The sequence below is a fragment of the Aethalodelphis obliquidens genome, unplaced genomic scaffold (genome assembly GCF_003676395.1).
Source record: "Aethalodelphis obliquidens isolate GAN/ISIS:26980383/991018 unplaced genomic scaffold, ASM367639v1 scaffold10, whole genome shotgun sequence".
Taxonomy (NCBI): domain Eukaryota; kingdom Metazoa; phylum Chordata; class Mammalia; order Artiodactyla; family Delphinidae; genus Aethalodelphis; species Aethalodelphis obliquidens.
In genome coordinates, this window is record NW_020837954.1 from 19,651,381 (window position 1) to 19,674,625 (window position 23,245).

Consider the following 23,245-nt stretch of genomic DNA (forward strand, 5'->3'; position numbering starts at 1 on the left):
AGATTTAAAGAAAGTACAGAATGTGTGAAATCTTATTTGGGTAAGTAGGAAAGTAAAATAACTCAGAGTTGGCTAAGGGCCTGGTTGAGGTTGAAGTTATAGAAAGATCATGTGTCGTTTACTTCGGCTCTGACTGTGTTGGAAGACAGAGAGTTGGATTCACTTAGGGATGGTGAAAGTACCTTGTAAGACTCTTGTAAGTGTTTAATAAGATAAAGTACATGATGTGGCTAATCTAGTATCCAGCATATCATAGATACCCTGTAAGTTTTATCACTTTCTCCCATACTTTGTCTTTTTCCTCTGTAAAGTGAATTCTTCAACTCCTAACTCACTAGAAGACTATTAGGACATTAGTCTATTGAAAATGATTAAAAAGACTTTTAGGACTATGTCTTTCTATCAGTCTTCTTCTCCCAACTTGCTTCCCCTCTTACACTCTCCCTTAACTGGCCAAACACACATTGACCTAACACAGGACTACATGTGTTAAATTTATTGACTGGAATTTTTAATTACTTTAAATTTCAAAGTAGTTAAATATAATATTAGGCAACTGATGACTGTAAACTTTAATTGCTTTTACCTCACTGACAGCTGAATACTTTGGTTTTTTAGGCTAAAATCATCATCAGTAGAAATCACCGTTAAACAGGGAGGAGCATGGGATTAGTTATGTACCCCTTATCATGCTCCTGGAACCATGGGCAAAAGATAGGTAACAATACATGTGATATTTATTTTTGGTCCAACTTTAGAACACAACCACCAACACTTTCTGAACCTTGAACTACTGTTTATAACTATTTTACTATTGTAATTTTAAATCCTAAGAGGTTTTACAATAAATGAAAGAATAAGGAAGTCCTTTATTTTACAAGTTTCTACAGCAGTGACAACAGCAAAATTGCTTTGAGAACTGGATGAAATGAAGCCAAGGACCGAATTTGGTCCAAAAGCCAGAAATTTATTTTATGAAACCAACAATATTCTAGGAAAAACAAACAAGAAGAGCGAAAGAGCTACAAGGAGACAGAGAGAGAGACGGAGAGAGAGAGACGGTATTTATTTTCACTTTTATGAATTTTACTCAGGAAGCCAACACCTTTCACATGGAAAATGAAACAATTTTAATACTGCAGATAATATATTGTTCCATCAAAATTCTAGTGAACACAAGCTCAGAATCCAAAGAAAAGCAAATTTGAAAATGTACTGTATATCAAAGAATCAATTTTTTTGTTTTTACCTAATTTTATGCAAATTAAAAATGATGAGAATATTGTTCTTGAAGACCTTTGGACATGGAGAATAGTGAGACAGCTGTTAGAAGGAAGATTAGCAGCAGGTTAAAAAATATTTGAGAAATAATCCTTCTGTAGGTACAGATAAAAAGAAAAATCAAATGTTCTTGTCTTAAGCTATTTCACTATTTTAGAGGGAGGCAAAAATGAGGGCCTAGAAATAAAACTCTAAGTAAAATTTGTTTATTCATTCATTCAACCTATAATTACAGAGTACCAGTAACTATGTGCCAGGTGCTCTTCTAGACACTGCGGGGAACTAAAGATGAACAAGATAGACAAAGTCCCAAGTCTTATAAGATTTATAGTTTAATTGGAGGAAGAGAGAGAATAAATAACAAATAAATAAAGATAATTTCAAATAATGATGAGTTTTCACGGAAATAATATAAGATGATGTGACATAGAATATCTAGGAGGGTAATAAATTACAACAAAGTGTAGCTGCTTAAAACAATACACATATATTCTGCGGGTCAAGAATCTGGACCCAGATTAGCTGGGTCCTCCAATTTAGGGTCTCTCACTAGGCTGCAAGCCAAGAGTCTACCAAAGCAGCAGTAATCTCAAAGTTCGACTGGTGTGGAATCTGCTTCCAGGCTTACTTGGTGGTTGTGAGTAGGATTTAGTTCTCTGTGGGTTAGTAGACTGAGGATCTCAGTCCTTTGCCACATGGATCTCTCCACTGGGCAGCTCACATGGCAGCTGGCTTCATCGAAGTCAGCCAAACTGGGAGGAGTACCAAGAGAAAGGGAGAGACAGAAGTCAATCTTTTACAGCCTTATCTCAGAAATGACATCTGTCACTTTGTCATATTCTATTTATTAGAAGCAAGTCCCTAGGAGCAGCCCACACAGAAGTGGAGGGCATTACACAAGAATGTGAATACCAGAAGTCTGGATTTGATCATTGGGAACTATGTTAGAACCAGCCTACCCCATAGGGAATCAGAAAGGCAGAAAAGAACATGCAGCTGTGATACTATCAGAAAGAGAAATGCAGACCTGAATAATACTGGTGTGAATCCAGATTTAGCTAATCTCCGTCTCCTAACAAAGTAACTTTTGCATGATATACAAAGATAGTCCAAAGAGAGAATACACAGCTCAGCTTTCACAAATTTTACACAGGTGTGATGTAGCATTGATACTTCTATTTTCCTCAATATTTATTAAGCATTAATTAACTATATATTGAAAACATTTACTACTTCAGAAGTAAGAATTCTCTTCCTCATCCCTTTCAACAGCGATTCCCATTCTCTTATACCTCTAAAAAAAAAAGACAAAAACAAAACTTTTGATTTAAAACTTTTTTGATTAGCTCTAATTTAGCCAAAGTAGGTTAACACCAATGCTAGAGTTGGTGTACCCATATTTTAGTCAGAAGTCAAGTGAGCTTAAATCATTTAGAATTCTACTACATCAAAATACTAGAGTTTGCTAAATTCTAGAGGGTCAGCTTTGCGCAGATTATTTAACCTCATAGAGCCTTAGTTTTCTGGTATATAAAACAAGAAGATAAAAATCATAACAATATTAATTCTTATTTCAAAGGACAGATGAAGATCAATGATATATGTGTTAGCATTTTGTAAACTATAAAATACTGTGCATTTTTAGAAAGCTTTATTTTAAAGTATTAAATACAAAGAAATCAGAATTGATAAATTTCCAAAATTATACAAGGTTTTCAATATTACCACTCATTTCTCTTCTACACAGAAAAATGAGAACACATTGACCCAGTTTTCTTCAATTCGCAGTATTCTTAAATATTAGGTAAATTCTTTATCTGTAACTCATTGTTTCTGCCATGAAGTGCCCACAAACACACAGCAATTGGAAACTCTGAAAATTCTTACACGATGCATTCGTTTACTAAACCACAGTAAAATCAATATCATAAAAGAGTTAACATGCGAATGAAAGCAAAGGAGAACATGATATGTACTGGAAGAAAGAACTATATTAAAATGAGCTCATTTTTATCAGAAGAAAATGGTTCTTATTTTAAAAGAGATGTGTGTCCTTTTACAATGACAGAAGCTGAAATATAACTGTAATCTACAACCATAAGGTAAGATTTCCATCTTTATGTGACATGAAAAACGTGCCAAGCCAAGACTTTCCCCATAAACAAAATTGCTTTCTTCAACTTACACTTAATGCAAGATATCAATCATGTGATGGATTTTATTACTCAGAATTTAGCTTTGTTTTTTTGACAGGTTGCTTGCAGTCAGCTTGAAGTACAATTGTATATCATCCCTATTATATACACATCTGAATTGTTGGACCCTTTTTTATTTTAAAAAGGGTATTATAAATGGGAAGAAATACCTGGTGAGGCAGAATTAGTTTGACATCGACCATTTTAACTCAATGGTGTGGTTTTGATAACATGTCATTATATATCTACCGTAGGTCTGAGGCTGCAGGATTTATATAAGACGTCAGGGGACAGCAACGTCTCTGCTATATGAAGGACCCCTCTGTTGTGACATCTTTTTTTCCCTCTTACACATGCCTACATTTGTTAAACCATTCTCATTTTGAATAAAGAGGCAGTATTGATATCAATACAGTGCACTGCCTAGATGATATACTTATAGGATGCATTTTCATATATGGCAGCGAGACCACCAAAAGTACATTTTTTTTTTTTTGTAAAAATCAATCTACTGCGGCCTATATGGAGAACTGAAAGTAGTGAAAACTACACTAATGTAATTTGTGGTCACGAGTTCTTACATAAGTAGTCCCAGTTTAGAGGGAGCTACAATGATCTGTATCATTCACAGCCACCATGAATTTAGTATTTCTTGGGCACACAAATAAAGAACAGCAATACATATTAAAATAAAGATGCAGAGCCCTGAAATGAAGAGTTCACAGCTAAAGTTGCCGCAAAATTTGCCGTCTATTTCTAGGTAGGAAAAGTGTAAAGAATTTCTAGTGCTCTCCTTTAAGGGCCAAATTGGGAATGATATATGCTGAAGTCGTAGCAGATATGCAATCCTACTGGATTCCAGCTGCCTATGAGTAAGTAGAATACTTTAAAAACCTTTTAACCTATCTGTGATGAAAAATGCATGCTGCTTTAAACTCCCTTAGAACTTTAAATTAGCCACTGCAGCGCATTCAGCTGCATGGCCCAGTAGTCCTAAAACCACGAAAAGCTACAAAAAAAAATAAGCTTAAAAAAAACCTTAACCAAGCTACTTACAAGGTTTTCCTTCTCCTCAGCAAAATGCTTAATTTCCAGGGCTGCCTTAGCTGTCACACTGCTGGGTGTGATTTTTGTTATTAAAAATAAAGGACAAAAGCCTGATCCCAATGCAATGAAGTTTAACTTGGGGTAAGTGACTAAGAACCACCTTCAAACGCTTAGAAGTGGAGATACTTTTAGAAAACTCATCTCTATGTAATCCCGACTTAAATGTACTTATACAGATGAATCTCATTTCCATGATTTGACTTTAATATTCTTTTAACAACTCCAAAATGAAATGAAAGAGCTGTTAAACACACTTCATTATTGTTTTGAGAAGCCTGGTTTAAACACTTGCGTTGTGAGGCATCACGGGCTTGGTGTCTGCATGATCAAATGTTCAGCTTTTCTTAAGGCCAAACCCTTTCAAGGGTAACTTTCAGTTATGTAGAAATTTGGCTTTAAAGGATAGGTTCAGATTTCCTAAAGCTGTCTTTTTCCCCTCTCCAGGTAAAATCAAGAAATTATCATCTTATCTACTTTGGTAAGAAATACATTCCTTCTAATAATTTCACACTCCCTTAAAATCCTGATCTTTGTGAGAAATTAGTAATAGTATAATATTATATAACCCAGTATTAGGATAGTGGCCACAGGATGAGATTTCCACAATAAGCTTGTATCCCCAAGTTCCTCCTTGGAAAAGCATTTGCATTATTAACTCTTCTTAGTAACATGTCATTATATTCAACTTAACCCGAGCACTATTACTGTGGTCATTGACCAATGTTTGGAACTATCACATGGTCCCATAATGGTTACATGGGGTAAGATATTATCTAGAGATTATTAAAGTTAGAATCAGTATCTGTAACATATGAATTGCTCAGTAAATACAAGGATTGACTCTACCTTTGCTAACTATAGTGAATAGTTTAACATATATCTCAACATCAAATAAATTCACCTTCTCTGTTTAGTTTTTGTGAAGATTATAAATAATACTATTAGTAGCACATTTATTAATGTGTCAAACACTCTTCTAAGACTTTTACACATATTTCGGTAGATGTATAAAGGACCTAAATAATGCCCAGCATTCAGAAGGAACTCAGTAGTGACACTTACCATCATTTGCCTATTTCAGAGTATAAACTGACTTGCTTAGAATTACTTAGCTCTACTGTGAATCAATTACACTCTGCATTACATAAAGGCACTGGTGAAGTCCTACACTATATAACTTGAGTATACTTACCAATGGCACATGTAATTAGATTTAAACTGTAATGCTCTGTATTTGGTTTAAATCTCTATATAGGACACACTTGTTTAGAACTATTCTGGTAGAGTTTGGTAGAATTATAATAACAGTAGATATTAGCACTATTACTCCCATTTTCTAGATGAGGAAACTGAGGCCAGAAAGGTTTAAGCTACTTGCTCAAGGTCAAGCAAGTAATAAGTAGTAAAATAGAGCTTCAAGCTAATGAGCTCAAAATAGAGCTTCAAGCTTCAAGTTAAGTCCCAACCCTGGGAATTAAATACCATACTATGCTGCTTCCTAGTTTTGGAAGAATTGGTATAATTTGAAGGACAAAGGCAAGTTTCCAGCCCTTGGAACAAGTCCCAAAGATGTCATTATTTTTAAAAATTAACTCCAGGGAATATTAATGTCTTCATAGGCTTTGAGTATTTCCTACCTGAAGGCAAATCCTAATGAAAAATATTGTTAGATCGGTATCAAGATAGGCAAATGCCACTTCTCCGTATCCCCCATAATAAATACCAGTAATAAATTCTAATACACTTCCACTGAGCCTAAACGTCGCCTTAGAATCCATGTCAGCACTATGCTCCAGGCAGCTCCTCAAACAGTGAGAACTAGCACACGGATGAACCTTTTCCCATCCTGGACGTAGGCCCTCTCATTTCTGTTAATAGACTGGTAGGCATTATTGACCTTCATCCAGCTAAGTTTTGTTGTAGGTCTGCTATTTCCCAGGCACTAAATACTAGGACCACAACAACAGCAAATGTAATACTTGCCCTCAAGGAACTCACAGGCTATGAGGTAAACGGAATGAAAATGTAAAAATCAACCATTACTATGCTGCTGAAATCACATAGAAAAAGCATAGATGTACATAACAGAGCGATGAGGGAAATTAATCAGATATTGGAGTGGAGATGTCTGTAGGGAACAATTCCAAGGGAGGGTGACATTTGAACTAATCTTCAGAAAATAGACAGGAACTGGTCCAGGACAGGCCATGAGGGTCAGGTCATCCTAGGCAGAGACAGTGTATAGCAGGTTGCTTAAGAATATATGACAACGTGTAAGACTGGAAAGGTGAACAAAGCCAGATTATGAAGGGTTTCTTTGACTTGCTAGAATCTGTCTTTTATTCTGAAAGGCGGAGGTGGAGGCATTTAAGCATCTTAAACAGATACATGACAGTATCAGTTTTATGTCATGAAATTCCCTGGCTGTGCTGTGGTAAATCCACTAGAAGGGAGCAACATTTGAGTAGAGGACTTTTCTGAGGCTAAAGTTACAATACTCCAAGTGAAAACTTGTGAACAAAAGTAATCACAGTAAAAATTGAGAGGAGAGGGCTGATCAGACAGATATTGAAGAACTAGAATTTACAGGACTCTGAGATTAATTGGAAGTGGTAGAGCATGAGAATAGGAGGAATCTATGAGGAAGCCTAGATCTCTAGCTTGGGCAAACTGATATATGATGACTCCATTTAATGAAAGGAGGGGACACAAGAGAAGGCAGGGTTTTGAATGCAAAATAATGAACACATTTTAGGATAGATCAAGTTGGACATAGTGCTTCCATATAGAGTCGCACACTTTACAGTTCAAAATAAAGATCTGAAGCACAAAAGATAATAGATCTGGTATCTAAGTGATAGTTAAACACCGGGGCACAGATGAACTCATCCAAGGAAAGTCTGTTGAGAGCCAATGAAGGTTTTAGATTGTAGAAGACAGTGTAACAGAGTGGTTATGATGCTGAACACTGAAGCCAGACCACACAGGTTCGAATAATGGTTCCAACACTTATGATGCATGTAATCTTGAGAAAATTGCTTGACCTTCTTATTCCTCAGTTTTCTCATATGTAAAATGTGGGTAACACTAGTACCTACTTCATGAGGTTATTTTGAAATGTTAATACATGTAAAGACTTAGAAAATGGTCTGTCACACAGTAAGCAGGTAATAAATGTTAGCTATTGCAAAGATGAAGATGATTATTGAGGATGATACAGATAAAAATATAGCTTTTCTCCACTCTTAAGACCTTTAAATATAAAATAGAAACACGAGCACAGCTATAAAATAAATAATAATAATTGATGATAGGAGAACTAGTATCAAAAGGATGTTAACATCCACTGCTCAGTGAATGCTGGGATGGATGGAGATGTTGATGAGAAGTGGCAATAAGGCTGTACCTCAAGTGGAACATGGCACTTATTGGGATGAAGAAGATGTACCAGTGTAAATGCTCTAGAAAGGTGTTATTAAAGACAAATACTACCTGATAAACAACTTTTTAAAGGCACGCCCTACCCATAAGCTTCACTTCTTATGTGGTACAGAAGATTCAGCCCAAGATGAAAAGAAATCTCAAAAATCATGATACCTTAAATATAGACAGGCTTTCCTGTGGAAGATAGAGTTGACATTTTTTATTATGGTTCATACAGATCAAACCAAGAACACTAAATAGAAGTCATAAGGAGACATACGCACAAGAAAGAGCATCTAAAATCAAACCTATTCATAGATGAGAGTGGGCAATTTTGGAAGGTAATAGATAAATGCCCTTTCATAGTAGGTATTCTAGCAAAGGTTGGGCGTGCCCATCAGGAATTTTAGAGAAATTATTCAAACACCAACTTGTTGGTGTGATTAGATGATCATTTAAGGCCCTTTCCAATCTTAAGATTCTGTAACAAGTCCAATAATTGAAACACTCTATATCTGTAATAGCATGGAGGAGATTGGGGTTACTAATAGATAATATTACCCCCTAGTATCGTCACTAACTAATGTCAACACTAACTAGCATATCACTAAGTAGCATAATTATTAATTTTTCTTCTTTTATTGTACCTCCAACTTTAAACAGAGGTTGAAGAACACTCATAAGGTTCTCATAAGAAACCCTGTGAAACAAGCCTACCCTTTCTCTCTCAAAACAGATGAAATCTCCACTGATATCTTTAGCAAGTCCTGCAGATGGAATGACTTACTCTAATCTGATTTTACTATAGTCTGGAGAAGTTCTCTTCTTAGGGCAGTTGGCAAGTTTTATGCTAATTCTGGCTCGTATTATGCTTTTTACATGGAGGAATAAGATTTGTTTTTGTTGTTTGTTTTAAAGCAAATCTCTAGCTTTGTTTCCCTCTGTGTCACACAAACTGATAGTACTCTAAGCAATTAAAGAAAAGTCTAAGGCACAGCTAATATTTTTACATGCTTACCACTATTCAAAGAAAGTGCTCCTCTGTCCCCCAGATTATATAATTAATCAGCCACAGGAATAATCTCTATAGAGTATCATGTTAAGATTTAATTTAAAAAATATTTTATGGAACGATTTTGCACTAAGATGCTAAAGTGTCTTCCAAGTGTTTTAAGTGCACTGTTCACAGGCATGCATATCAATCAGGTAACTAAGAAGCCGTAGGGTTACCTCCACTATAATGCAGCTTTCTTTAAACAATGGCAGTTACTACTACCTGGCCAATGAGGTACTACTTTATTATTGTTCCCTACTGAAACTGGGTGCTTCCACACAAGACTCAGTCTTCATCACAGGGGTTGATAGTGGTTCAGGTCATTCAAAGTCCCATAAGTTCAGAAACATTCTCAGACATCAAAACACTGTGTGTAATGCATATGATAGATCCCATGGTAGATGAGTAGGAAAAAATAACTTAGATCACATATCATGGTGATACTACGGCAACACGGTATCAGCAGTGCATCCAAGAGTTTCACTAATTTATCTGTTGCTTGACACCATTATTTGCAGCAAGACTGGATGTGGCTTATAAACATAGAGTATAATGTAAGGCTTTTCAGAATAGCCAATATCTGTGTCATGAACCAAATTCATAAGGCTTACATATGGGATACACATTCTCTATTACATCTTAAATGTGTCCTATGTCAATGAGAAAAAATGTCTTTCTTTTTCACCACTCTATAGCCTTTCATTTCTCAACCTAACTAGCTTATGGTAAATTCTCTCTTCTCTCTCTCTCTCTCTCCATTTCATTCAGTTTGGTTAATATAATCTCTAACACTCAGAGATCTTGCTGGCTTGCCCATCACCAAACAAACTAAGTACTGGAGCAAAGCGCCCATAGTAACTGGTCCAATTGGAGGGCCTGCCTATAGGCAAATTCTGGAACTCTGTAATATCCTCAGCCATGGATATTTTAATTGGCAAACAACCTGACACCCTATTAACGACATACACCCAAATCAGTCCCTTTGATTTAAAACCTATTTGTAACAGAATCCCTCTTATCACCCATCTGGGCAAAAATTTAGGCTGTTGGAAACTTAGATTTGACATCCTTAATTGGAGATTTAATTGTGCAAGTTAGGTGCTGGCTTCCATGCCCTCTGGCTTCCAGGTGGCTTTGCCCATCGGAGCCATTAGCAAAAATCTCAGAGATTAGGAAGGGAGTGATATTGGATATTTGTCCCATTGGCATTTCCCCTGCAGACTGCCGTGGGTTGGTTGTGTTCCTTTGCCAAGGGCTACAGCTCCTGTCAGGTGACCCTCTTATTCTTTTTGTGTTCTGATAACTTCTCTCTTTCCCCCTTCATTTTTCTTTCTTCTTCTGCTGGCCCTACAGAATTAGTCTATTCGTAGTTGGTTTACAAAATCATGCCCTTACCTTTGTAAACAGTCCTTGTATTGAATTCTCGTCAAAGCCCCTTTTGAATGTACCATATGACTCCTATTGAACCCTGACTGAAACAATGTTCTTTAGCCCATTTTCCATTCTTTTTGTTTTCTCTTATTGATTTGTAGAAATTATTTTCATACTCTAGTTATCAACTTTTTATCACTTGTATGCATTACAAATGTTTAATCTACAACTTGCTTTGAACTGAGTTTATAATATTTCTTGTGGTACAGATATATATAAATAAAAAAATTTAAGGTTGTGAAATATTTCCCTTTTTGTCCTTTAAGAAATTCTTCTCTACCCTGATTTTATTTTTTAAAATGTTTCTGTAATTCCTTTTAGAGTTATAAATTTGTTTTTCCATGTAAAAAATAAAATATAAATTAAATTAATATTTTAGTTTGTTTTCCCACCTGGTTAGCCAATTGTTTTAGAACCATTTATTGAATAAACCATCCATTTCCAGTGCTCCATGAGCACCAGCTAAACCTTGCCTTTCCTGTAGTTATTAATGTTTTTGCCTGAAAAAGACTTAACTGTTTTTCTACTGATTGTAATAAAAACAGCGTTGCCTCATATTGAGCATATGATATGCTTTAATATGAGAAGAAAGTGAAGGCAGGAAAGGCCTAAAATTAGTAAAAATAATTATAAATAAGTAGTCAGGTGATTAAGGACTTAGGAGTCTCCATGAGGTCAAAGATTCCATTAAGTGGGGCAACAGTAGTGAAAGTGGTAGGCAAAAAAACACTATGTTTCTAAAAATTTTGAAAAATAGCAATTCTAAAAGATAACAAAATTCAATGTGTGTTCATGGGACTGGGTTGTTGAAATTGCATGAAGGTGAAGGTTAATGGAGTTCAAGAGGTCAGGAATGTTAAGGCAAAGATATTTATAAATGTCTCCACCCTGATGTTGACATCAGTCAGGAAAATATCAGAAATACCCAGCTATTTATCCTACTACTTAAGAGAACACATGAACTCTAATCCATGCCAATTTTCTACTTAATAAATAAAGTTAAAAAGATATGATATATATTTTTAATAATCAATAGGTTTATTAAAATCCACTAATATCTTCAATTTTTTTCAGACATTAAAAGGAGAGAATGGGTACAACTCCAAAAAACTTAGAACATCTAGGAAAGATGAATAAAGAAAAAATGAAATAGCATTTATTCAAATCAAAACTACTTCAATAAGGTATCACTTCACACCAGTCAGAATGACCATCATTAAAAGGTCTATAAATAATAAATGCTGCAGAGGGTGTGGAGAAAAGGGAACCTTCCTACACTGTTGGTGGGAATGTAAATTGGTCAGCCACTATGGAGAACAGTATGGAGGTTCTTCACAAAAATTAAAAATGGAGTTCCATATGATCCTGCAATCCAACTCCTGGGCATATAATCATACAAAACTATAATTCAAAAAGATACATGCACCCTTATGCTCATGGCAGCACTATTCTCAATAGCCAAGACATGGAAAAAACCTAAATGTCCATTGAAAGATTAACGGGTAAAGAAGATGTGCTACATGTATACAATGGAATACTACTAAGCCATTGAAAAAGAATGAAATAATGTCATTTGCACAACATGGATGGACCTAGAGATTATCACACTAAGTGAAGTAAATCAAAAAGAGAAAGACAAATACCATATGATATCACTTATATGTGAAATCTAAAATATGACACAAGTGAACTTATCTATGAAACAGAAACAGATACACAAACATAGAAGACAGACTTGCAGTTGCCAAAGGGGAGGGGGAGTGGGGAAGGGATGGATTGGGATTTGGGGATTAGCAGATGCAAGCTATTATATATAGAATGGATAAACAACAAGGTCCTACTGTATAGCATGGGGAACTATATTCAATATCCTGTAATAAACTGTAATGAAAACGAATGTAGAATATATATATATACATAAAACTGAATCACTTTGCTGTATAGCAGAAACTAATACATCGCAAATCAACTATACTTCAATAAAATAAATTTTAAAAAATAAATAATAAATAGCATTTATTGAGTACCTAATCTGCTTCATTTAGTATGTGATTACATTGATTAGCTTATTCAGTATTGTAGGTTGTAGGACAAGGAATCAAATCTAAAACTGATAAACCATTAAAACATATCTCTCCAATACCCTTTCTAAATACCTACTTTCATCTGCAATAAAAATTTATAAAACTTAAAAACTTTTACAGAATATGCTTAATACAAGGTGATGAAGAAAACTTCAGTTATTAAAACATATTTTCATATCGCCTTACAAACTTATTTTACTCAGTAGCACATCAGAACAAATTGTAGCATTACCAAACATATTTACAGTAACTTTTTTTCATATTAAACTTCTATTGAAATTTAATTAATTAAAAATCTCATCAGGAGATAACCTTTACTTTGACACAGTGTCTTTCAAAATATATTCTTGAAACTCCATTTGTTATATATTCTAATATCAAATAAGAAAAGCTTAGAATAGAAATAAAAGGGTTGAATTAATCAGTCAACAGTAATTAACTACACATTTATCCAAAGTGAGATTTCAATTCTCTTCATTTCCTTGGCTTGATGCCATATTTTGTTTGTTTAGTGAGAACTCTATGTTCTGTGAAGCTTATGAAGGATTTAAAATTCGGGCATTTATATGAATACAATTATTTTGATAATACTTGGCAATGACAGTAACCATCCAGATTCTATATAATTTGGATAGAGTTTTTTTAAATACAACGTAACCCTTTTCTAAAATATTTTTAAGAGGATTATGATCTAAATTATGTCAGTTAGTTGTTCATTTAAAAACATATTTGGTTAAGTCTAAATAGATAAATTTTGGAGCATTTTTTTTATGAGTCAGCCTAACTTAAGGCATAAGAACATCTCCCCAAACTATAATGGAATTATTTTTGACTTGATTTTAAATAACTATAACATAGATGATGAAATTGCTTACTAATTATACAAACAATAATTGACTGAAAACTAGAAAGACTTTGTGCATAAAGATGGTTGTTCTGCTGTTAGCTATTTAACCTCATAGCAATTAATATCACATTTGGTTAATATTTTTCATGTTCTGCTTAAGCATTTAAAGGTTTCCCAAATGACTTTCCCCCTAAATATTTGTTTCAGGAAGTATTTTCCCTAGATATTTTAAATGGTTGAATTCCAAATTAATTTTCATTTTTAATCAGTTTCTGCTTATAAATTTGGACTTCACTGCATTCATTTGTATTACTCCTCTATCTTTAATGATTTTGGAATGTAACATGAAATCATGAGTTGTTGCAAATTCAATTAATTTTATTTAAGCTTGTTAATATAGATATGAGATAAAAGTTGGGATGACTCAGAGTTAATTCTCTACTTAGCTCTTGTTGAATCAATATGATATAACTACTTTCCTATTTTAGTTTTTCAATTTTCTGACATTTTAGTCTCTGCATAAGTGTATGTATTGGTTTATTAGAGCTGCTGCAACCAATTACAGCAATTTTGATGGCTTAAAAAAACAAAAAATATCCTCTCACAGTTCTAGAGGCCAGAAGCCCAAAATCAGTGCTGGTAGGATTGGCTGACTCTTGAAGTTCTGGGGGAGAATCTGTCCATGATTTTCTCCTAGCTTCTGGTTGCTGCAGGATTCCTTGGCATTTCTTGGTTTGTGGACACATCATTCCAATCTCTGCCTCCATTTTCACATGGCTTTATCCCCTGTGTCTCTAAGAAAGACATGTTTCATTGGACTTAGGGTCCACCTGGGTTATTCAGGATGCTCTCATCTTGGGACCCTCAACTTAATTGTATCTGTGAAGATCCTTTCTCCAAATTAATTCACAGTCACAGGTACTGGGCATTAGCGTTAGGACATATCTTTTTTTTGTTGGGGGGGGCACAATTCAGCCCATTACAGTATGTTTTATTACAAATTATTTTAAACTAATTTTTCAAATAAAATGAAATATCTGAGATCAAACATATTGCTATGTGGTATAAAACTATTTTTACTAGGATGTTTTCCTCTATGAACTCTATATATGAATCACCAACCAAATCCACTTGTCCTAATTGGTATTTCCATAGTCACACTCACAATATTGTTTCAGTTATTTTTGAGTAACAGTTTGCTAGTTGATAGTCACATAATCATGTCACTTTCTGATTATTTTGATTAAGGTGTTAATGTGATAAAAATAACCTCTCCAAAAGAAATATCCTCTTTAAAAGCAGAAAACATGACCACATTTCCATTCTTTCTCAGAAATCAATAAGACATTAATCCAGTACTAATGTTATTCTCAAGTGATCATTTATCCCTTTGCAGAGTTGAATTATCATCCAACTCTATTCAACCAATAATGTACAGTTTGACACTGATTCAAGTTATTAGCTATTTCCTGATTTCTGGATATAGAATTTGGAACTATTATACTTCAATTACTCATCCACAAGAATAATCAATATATCCCTATTATAGACCAACCAAAGAGCCGAAGATATAATTAATAAAAGAAAAAAAATCAGTGTGGCAACCAAATAACAAATTAACACAGCTTGAAAGCTAAACCTTTGAAAAAAAAAAACACTGAGTTATGCTTTGTATGCTCTACAGACAGGCACCAAATCCCTGGAGCTTCAAATGTGATGCTTACTATTCCCAAGGATGTAGTGACATTAAAGTCAAAGTAGAGGACCCTGGAAAACCAAGTGCTAACTCACAGATCAAGAAACCATATAACTTAATGGCAGGCATGAGGAAAATAAACTGACTGCTCAATATGCAAAACACATTTATTTCACAATTTTACAGACAAATGAGCATGGATGAGCATTCATTTCTTTGTGTGGCTTTATTTTTTTCTATTACTGTTCACACTGCTCAGTCATTAGACCAAAAAAAATAAATAAATAAAGTAAAAAGAATTCAACCAGCCAATTAATTTATAATTTATTCACACAAAACTTGGGAAATTTGAATGTTTTTAGGATCATTCACAAAGGATTGACTGTTTTTGGCTTCAACTAGTCAGACCCTTTAAAATTTCTAATATATTTTTCAAGTAAAACCAGATTGTCTTTGGTTGTCAATAAAGCTTTTATTGATCCATGTAAACATCTGACAAAAATGAGGAATAAAATGAGCTTTCTAGAAAGCATTTTTTTTTTCAGTAAGAGTGCTCTTTACTCTGAGTTTAGGCTCACTGTGTTTTTTGTTTTGTTTTGTGTTTTTTGCAATACGCGGGCCTCTCACTGTTGTGGCCTCTCGCGTTGCAGACCACAGGCTCCGGAAGCGAAGCGCAGGCTGCACCACCAGGGAAGCACCCTAGGCTCACTGTTTTGATGTTAAATATTTGTTTTCAATGAAAAAGTGATGACAGTAGATAGTGGTTGTGTTGCTGGTGGTGGGTAGTTCTTATAACTTTACTTGGTGAAAACACTCTGTGACTCTTTCCCATTCTTTTTAATTTTAAATTACATTCATATCTAAAATATAAGTGCCATTGATTTAGGTCACAAAAATTATAAATCTAAAGGAAGTGTTAAGGAATTATTACACTAACCTCCTAGAATTGGTATAAGGATTAGTGAGTTCATACCTATAATGTGCTTAGAACAATAATTGGCACATAATAAACACTATATGTGTTTGTATTTATCACTATTACAAAGGCTAGGAAAGGTTGAAAACCACTAGTGAAGCCTTGGATTTCCTGACTGAACTACACATTACCAGGTGTTTTTTTCATTTTTCTTTCTTCTTTAAAAGCCCTCCAGAAACATTTTTATGTTATTGGCTATTATAATTTGTGTTTGAACATAACTAAATAATAGTCCAGGAGAAAACTCCAGGGAGATTTTTATAAAGTTAAGTCTTCTTATATTTAACAGAACAAATTTAATGTATTAGCACAATAATTACTTTAAAAGCAATAAATATGAATGCAATAGTGTGAGTTTATGGATCTCAAGGCAGATGAAATTTCTTGAAGTAAAATATATACTTAAAAACAGAATTGGTTTAGTTATACGTTGAAATGAAACAGCATAGTGCCTCTGGCTCTCTGACTCTAATCATCTTGGCTTCTATGAAAAGAAAATTGAATTTCTTATCTAAATATTGGATATTCCTTACCAACTAACTGAAAGTCAAAATTCTTTTCTGGATAAAACTTTAAATCACCAGGTATTATTCTGGGTTAATGAATCAAAGGACCACTATAAATTATGTATTAAAATAACTTTCAGATGATCTCAGTTAATTTTATAAGTGTGGATGTGCAAATCCATATTTCAAAATCAAGAAATTGTTGGAAGGCTAGTGTGTAAATTAGAATTGACTGCTTCTCAATTTCTAGCTGAGAGTCAGCAAATTTTTACCATCATGAGATTATTTAACTCGAAGTAATTTATACCCTGAAATTGTTATTTTAAAATCTTAGATGATATAGTTTGGATTTTATAATTCTCAGTATTCCATACATTTACATTTCCAGTTGTGTAAATAAGTGAAGACCACCTGTATGTGAACAAGCAAAGGCTTTTTATTCAGAACTAGAGTCCATTACCATCACTTGCATTTCATAGGGATTTAAAGGCAGTAACGGAAGTGTAAAGCTTTAAAGTGGAAAAAAGAAAAGGCTTCAGGTATACCCTGAATGGAAGCTGTCAGCATGAGGAATCTGGAGACAGGCTAACTTAGAAGAAGGGCACCCTATGTGATTGGCTAGGGAAGCATGTTTCATTTCCTCTGGTTGGTCTGAAGTTAGAAGCAGGGCAAAAATTAGGGAAGTTGGCAGTTATTGATCAAGTTTTGCCTTTGGGGGCTGATTGCTACAGAGGTTGTGGTTTGGCTTCCCTGCCTGGTTGCTAGTAAGGATGTGGATCAGAGTTCTATGTTTTAGTGATGGCCTGGCCATATTCCATTTGTATACTCAGCCTCTCACAGATATATATGTATTTCATTATAAAATTATTTCTACTATAAGGTCAAATATTAATCTATAGTAAAAGCTTTCCTTTAATTTATTAAAACCCTCTGATATTTATTTATATCTTACCTACCAACTAAAATGTACTGTAAGGTATGAATTTTCTCTTAAAGTAGATCAAATTCTTCAAATACAACTCAGAGATTTTCCTCCAACATCTCATAAAATAAAAAGCTAAGGTTGTTAATCAGTCAGTAAATACAGGCATACTTCAGAGACATTGCAAATTCAGTTCCAGACCACCACAATAAAGCTAATATTGGAATAAAGCAAGTCACATGAATTTTTTGGTTTCCCAGTGCATATAAAACTTATGTTTACACTATACTGTAGTCTAGTAAGTGTGCAATAGTAATTTGTCTAAAAAAGCAGTGTACATACCTTAATTTTAAAATACTTTATTGCTAAAAAATGCTAACTATTGTCTGACAATGCAGAATTGACACAAACTTTCAATTTGTCAAAAATGCAGTATCTGTGAAGCACAATAAAGCAAAGTGCAATTAAAAAACTTATGCCTAGGGCTTCCCTGGTGGCGCAGGGGCTGAGAGTCCGCTTACCGATGCAGGGGACACAGATTCGTGCCCCGGTCCGGGAAGATCCCACATGCCGCGGAGCGGCTGGGCCCGTGAGCCATGGCCGCTGAGCCTGCGTGTCCGGAGCCTGTGCTCTGCAACGGGAGAGGCCACGGCAGTGAGAGGCCCGCGTACCGCAAAAAAACAAACAAAAAAGATATTCTAGGATATTCACATGTTCATTTCCTCACCAACGAATAAGACAATTTTTGGATCCTATATGAGCAATACTAAAGTTATTTTTGTTAGAACAAATAACTAAAATTTATAAAGCATTGTAAATCGATAAATACAACAAATGCAAAGAGTGGTGGAAAGTATATATTAAAATCAGTCATGTTTCAAAAGAACCTGAAAGCATGAGAAAAACGATGAAAGCATCTTCTAAGATAAATGTTGACACAAAAAAACATAAAATGTACTTCCTTAATATTAAACTGAGGAATAAAAGAAAAATTGGGAGTTCATGTTTCTAGTTTTTTTTCATTCATAAAACTTTTATTCCACTTACATCAACTTAATACACATGTTCTGAACCATTATACTTGGATTGTTCATAAAGATTTCATAAAATATTAAATAAATCTAGCCACCATATCAAGTTATTCCACTGTTCACTGTTTTTACAGAACATGCATGTTAGATAAGTTTCAAAGAAATCACAAAAGCAAAAATCATTTTTTGCTTTTTGGGGGCTTTTGTTCTACTTTTCTGCTTGATATCCATGAAATAATGGATATCAAGAAATTCATTTTAACACATCTTTACTTGTACATTTGTGCTTAGGTTGCTTAAAATATTTAAATGCAAATAAAATGAGTGTTACCAAACTAATGAAAGAAAACAACAGGTAACTTTACAAACAATGGAATATGAATAATTTCTGCCCTTCTCCAGACAAAATTGGATCACAACTTTGTCTAAAGGAACACTTCTGCAGCTGTAGTCAAAGGTATGCATGACGAGATTTTGTACTCCACAGATATACATGGTTCAAAATGTAATGATATCTTGGGTTAAATCCATTTCATCTGCCCTTACCAATTAAGGTCATTTTAAGACTTATATGTCCTCCAAGCTGCACATAGCCCAAACAATAAGATGTTTGCCCGAGTTATTTTCCAGGAATGTGCAGTCACCTATGTCTAGCACAAGCTGAGCTGAGAGTCAGCTGTGTCAAGTTCCAGCTGAGCTGGTTAAGACTGAATAGGCCCACTGACCCTCCAGCTAGATGTGCAGGAGTGTCCACTCAGTGACCTTTTGAATGTGCAGAGGCCTGTAGCTGAGTTACGCCTGTGCAGAACAATGATTATTGCACTTTTTTCCAATCACATTTCCCCAAGCTCCCCACACTCCCCGTGACTCAGACCACCCTGCTTTATTCTTTATACACAAATACAACAACCCCCTTACCTTAGGGGAGGCAGATTTGAGGCTTGCTCTCCCATCTCCTCACTTGGATGCCTTACCAATTAACTCTCTCTTTGCTACAAACCTCAGTGTCTCAGCCTTTTGGCTTGCTGTGCATCAGGCAAAACAAACATGTTTGGTAATAATATCCATTGGGAATCTATTTTTACTATAGTCCTATAATTTCTCCAAATCTTAAAATACCCACAACAACCAAATCTTTGATAGGAACCGATTTTATCTCCTATCCCGCACCAGGACAAACCAATAGGCAGGCAGTTTTCTTTCCTTAGACATAGAAGCAGTTTTAACACAAGTCCTTGCAAAGCCACAACATAGCAAAAGTACTATGTATAAAAATTTCACATCTCCATATTGATCACCTCAAGATGAAAATAACTCTCAACAAAGTGGTTATAGAAGGAACATACTTCAACGTAATAAAAGCCATATATGACAAGCCCACAGCTAACATCAAAGCTTTTCCTCTAAGATTAGGAACAAGACAAAGATGCCCACTCTCACTATTCTTATTCAACACAGTATTGGAAGCCCTAGACACAATATTCAAACAAGAAAAAGAAGTACAAGACATCCAAATTAGAAAGGAAGAAGTAAAACTGTAACTATTTGGGGCTTCCCTGGTGGCACAGTGGTTGAGAATCTGCCTGCTAATGCAGGGGACACGGGTTCGAGCCCTGGTCTGGGAGGATCCCACATGCCGCGGAGCAACCAGGCCCATGAGCCACAACTACTGAGCCTGTGCGTCTGGCGCCTGTGCTCCACAACAAGAGAGGCTGCGATAGTGAGAGGCCCATGCACCGCGATGAAGAGTGGCCCCCGCTTGCCACAACTAGAGAAAGCCCTCACACAGAAACGAAAACCCAACACAGCAAAAATAAATTAATTAATAAACTCCTACTCCCAACATCTTCTTTAAAAAAAAAAAAAAACTGTAACTATTTGCAGATGACATGATATTATATATAGAAAACCCAAAAGACTCCACCAAAAAACTCTTGAGAACTAATAAATAAATTCAGTAAAGTTGCAGGATGCAAAATCAATATACAAGATCAGTTGCATTTCTCTACACTAATAACAAGTTATCAGAAAGAGAAATTAAGAAAACAATCCCATTTACAACTGCATCAAAAAGAATAAAATTCCTAGAAGTAAATTTAACCAAGGAGGTAAAAGACTTATACTCGAAAAACTATAAGACATTGATGAAAGAAATTGAGGACAACACAAAAAAATGGAAAGCTATTCAATGCTCAAGGACTATAGGAATTAATATTGTTAAAATGCCCATACTACACAAAGTAATTTACAGATTCAATGCAATCTTTATGAAAATTCCAATGGCATTTTTCACAAAAATAGAAGAAACAATCTGAAAATTTTTATGGAACCACAAAAGACCTCAAATAGCCAAAGCAACCTTGAGAAAGAACAAAGCTAAAGGCATTATGTGCTGCAATTTCAAACTACATGACAGAGCTATATTACTCAAAACAGTATGGTACTGGCATAAAAACAGACACATAAATCCATGGAACAGAGTAGAAAGCCCAGAAATAAACCAACACATATACAGTCAATTAATTTATGGCAAGGGAACCAAAAATAGGTAATAGGGAAAGGACAGTCTCTTCAATAAATGGTGTTTGGAAAACTGGACAGCCACATGCAAAAGAATGAAACTGGACCACTATTTTAGGCCATACATAAGAATCAACTCAAAATGGATTAAAGAATTGAATATAAGATCTGGAATCATAAAACTCCTATAAGAAAACAGGCTTTAAGCTCCTTGACATAGGTCTTGGTGACAATTTTTTTGATTTGATACCAAAAGCAGGAATAAACAAGTGGTACTACATCAAACTAAAAGGCATCTGCATAGCAAAGGAAAACACCAACAAAATGAAAAGGCAAACAATGGAATGGAAAAAAAAATATTTGCAAATCACATAACCAATAAAGGGTTAATATCCAAAATATATAAAGAATTCATACAACTCAATAGCAAAAAAGACAAATAATCTGATTAAGAAATGGGCAGGGAATCTGAATAGACATTTTTCGAAAGAAGACATACAGATGGCCAACAGATACATGAAATTGTGATCGACATCACTAATCATTAGGGAAATGCAAATTAAAACCAAAATGAGGTATCACCTCACACCTGTCAAAATGGTTGTTATCGGCTTCTGCCGGGAGCTGGAAGTCACTGTCTCCCGGGTGAACGAGGCTGTTGCAACGAGGGTCGGCAAGTGCAGGTTTGCCCTCCTGCAGACGTGGTGCGCAGAAAGTCAAAACAGAAGCCACCCCCCAAGAAGAAGATGACAGTCTCCCTAGATGCCCAGTTCACCTGCCCCTTCTGCAACCACGAGAAGTCTTGTGACATGAAAATGGACCAGGCCCACAACACTGGAGTCATCTCTTGTACCATGTGCCTAGAATAATTCCAGACGCCCATCACTTATCTGTCAGAACCAGTGGACATGTACAGCGATTGGATAGAGGCCTGCGAGGCAGCCAATCACTAGCAATGCAGAGGACCCACCCCCTTGGCAGCCTCACCTGCTGGGTACCAATCCAGAGACATTCCAGGGTCCAGGGTGTGGGTCCAGGGCCTTTGCAGCCCTGTGTGTATGTGGAATTGGCATGGATGTGGGTGTGGGTGTGAGTGTGGGTGTGGCTGCAGGTGTGACTCTGGCAGTGTCCTCGTGAGCATGGGGTAGTGTTGAAGGGTTGCTGGGCTCCAGGGTCCTGAACTGCCTCCCTTGGCTCCAAAAGCCTTTGACTTGCTCCCTCCTCTGGCACCTGGCCCCCTGGCTTTGGGGTCTTGGCTCCTCCAGGGACCAGTGTCCTGACATCCTAGGTGAGGGCAAGCCCAGCAGAGGCTGCCTCAGGACTCTCTAGCATCTTCCCCCACCTCACCAGCATTTGTCCATTTGAACTGGACTGACTGCCCATCCTCCTTCCCTGCCTTCCAAGGCCTGTGGCCTGGGATTCAAGCCACAGCCCCACAGGCCCCCTGGCAGAGCGGCCTGTTTTCAGGTTTGGCCACTTTTGTAGAGGAGGGAGGGGCTGGGTTGGGGATAGCTGTCAGTCACCGGCCCTTAAATAAAGCAGCCAACATACACATACACACAAAAAAATGGTTATTATCAAAAAGGTAAGAAATAACAAGTGTTCATGAGGATATAAAGAAAAGGGAATCCCTGTGCTCTGTTAGTGGGAATGTAAATTGGTGCAGCTATTAGGGAAAACAGTATGGCGTTCCCTCAAAAAATTAAAAATAGAACTACCATATGATCTAGAAATTCCATTTCTGGATATTTATCCAAAGGAAACAAAACACTAACTTGAAAAGTTATCTGCTCCCCCACGTTCACTGCAGCATTATTTACAATAGTCAAGACATGGAAACAAACTAAGTGTCCATCAATGGATGAATGGACAAAGAAAATATGGTATGTATATATACAATGGAATATTATTTAGCTATAAAAAAGAAGGAAATCTTGCCATTTGCAACAACCTGGATGGAACCTGAGGGCATTATGCTAAGTGAAATAAGTCAGAGAAAGATATACCATACAATCTCACTTATACGTAGAATCTAAAAAACAAAAAACAACAACAAAAATGAATGCATAAATACAGAGAACAGGTTGGTGGTTTCCAAAGGGGAAACAGGGGGTGGGGGACAGGTGAAATGGATGAAGGGCACCAAAAGGTACAAACTTCCAGTTATAAAAT

The 23,245-nt window shown here is 35.7% G+C and overlaps 1 pseudogene; it reads left to right on the plus strand.

Annotated features, from left to right (window-relative positions):
* Positions 1-22,125, plus strand: part of LOC113622975 (transcription elongation factor 1 homolog pseudogene) — an 84,081-nt pseudogene extending 61,956 nt beyond the window's left edge.
* The last annotated feature ends 1,120 nt before the right edge of the window (positions 22,126-23,245 follow it).